Here is a 1,666-nt window from a genome sequence, read left to right as displayed (position 1 = left end):
GGAATCTTATAGTTTTATCTGCCAATTGAATGCTCATCCTAGTTTGTTTAGGTTTCCCAAGACCTAGTTGCTTAAACAATTTGTAAGGCATAACGTTAATACTAGCCCCTAAATCAGCTAATGCATGACGTATATCTAAACTACCAATTAAACAAGGAATTGTAAAACTCCCTGGATCTTTCAATTTGTGAGGTAGCTTATTCTGTAGAATAGCTGAGCAGACTGCATTTAGCTCTACATGCGATGCTTCGTCCAACTTCCGCTTATTTACTAAAAACTCTTTTAAAAATTTCATTGCATTTGGCATCTGCGACAAAACTTCAATAAACGGTAAGTTAATATGTAATTTTTTTCAAAAGTTTAAGGAATTTACCGAATTGTTCGTCTGAGCGGTCTTTCCTTGTTGCATTAGGGTATGGCACATGAGGTTTATATTCGACAGTCACTGGTTTGCTTGTATTTTGATCTACCTCATCTCTCCCTTTGCTTACCACTGTTTCTTGCCTCGGTTCTGGTTCAGGCTTAATGACTCCTTCGTCATTTTGGATATTAATTGCATTGAGTTGTTCCCTTGGGTTTGGTTCAGTGTTTCTTGGCAAGCTACCTTGTGGTCATTCGGAGATTAGTTTGGAAAGCTGGCCTATCTGAATCTCGAGTCCTTGGATCGATGCTTGTTGATTTTTAAGTGTTGTCTTGGTATTTTGGAAACGGGTTTCTGACATTGATATGAATTTTGAGAGCATCTCCTTAAGTTCTTCTTTTGTTGATAAGGTGGCTGTTGAAAACCCTGAGGATTTTGTGGCTTTTGATTCCCTTGACCACCCTAGGAGAAATTTGGGTGGTTCCTCCAACTTGCATTATAAGTATTACTGTATGGGTTATTTGAGAACTAAAGTTATTGTTACCCATATAGTTGACTTGTTCCTCTTCAGTTGTGGGATATTCTGTATACACACCTCCTCCGCTTGAGTCACACCTCATTACTGGATGTACCTGCGTAAAACTAAGAAAACCATCAATCTTTTTATTGAGAAGTTCTACCTGATTTGACAACATAGTAACTAAGTGAACGTTATAAACGCCAGCTATTTTTGTTGGCTTAATCCTCATGACTTGTCGCTGATAGTTATTCAGTGACATTTCTTCAATGAATTCATAAGCCTCTTCAGGTGTTTTGTTGTTGATGGTTCCGCCAGTAGTCGCGTCAACCATTTGCCGAGTCGAGGGATCCAGACCATTGGAATGTTTGTACTTGCAGCCAAAGCGGTAACCCATGGTGAGGGCACCTTCTCAGTAAGTCCTTGTATCTCTCCCATGCATCGTAAAGTGTTTATAAATCCATCTGCACAAAAGAAGAGATATCATTGCGTAATTTAGCTGTTTTGGCCAGGGAAAGTATTTTAGAAAAAAATTTTGGTCATTTGTTCCCAAGTAGTAATTGACCCTCATGGTAACGAGTTCAACCACTGTTTAGCTTTGTTACTTAATGAAAAAGGAAATAACAGAAGACGAATGGCATCATCAGAAATGCCATTGATTTTAAATGTATCGCAAAATTCCAGGAAGTTTGCTAAGTGAGCGTTGGGATCTTCATCCTGCAAACCATCAAACTGAACAAACTGTTGTATCATTTGAATTGTGTTAGGTTTCAGTTCAAAAGTATTTG

General features: G+C 38.4%; 1 non-coding gene across 1 annotated transcript; it reads left to right on the top strand.

The window, feature by feature from the left end:
* Positions 1-1,268: 1,268 nt before the first annotated feature.
* Positions 1,269-1,375, top strand: LOC121210696 (small nucleolar RNA R71). The gene has a single exon (XR_005905810.1). It is a non-coding gene; the product is annotated as a small nucleolar RNA R71 (small nucleolar RNA).
* Positions 1,376-1,666: the final 291 nt, after the last annotated feature.

The sequence above is a fragment of the Gossypium hirsutum genome, chromosome A11, assembly GCF_007990345.1.
Source record: "Gossypium hirsutum isolate 1008001.06 chromosome A11, Gossypium_hirsutum_v2.1, whole genome shotgun sequence".
Lineage (NCBI taxonomy): Eukaryota > Viridiplantae > Streptophyta > Magnoliopsida > Malvales > Malvaceae > Gossypium > Gossypium hirsutum.
The sequence above is the reverse complement of the archived record's forward strand: the minus strand, read 5'-3'. Positions and strand labels throughout refer to the sequence as shown.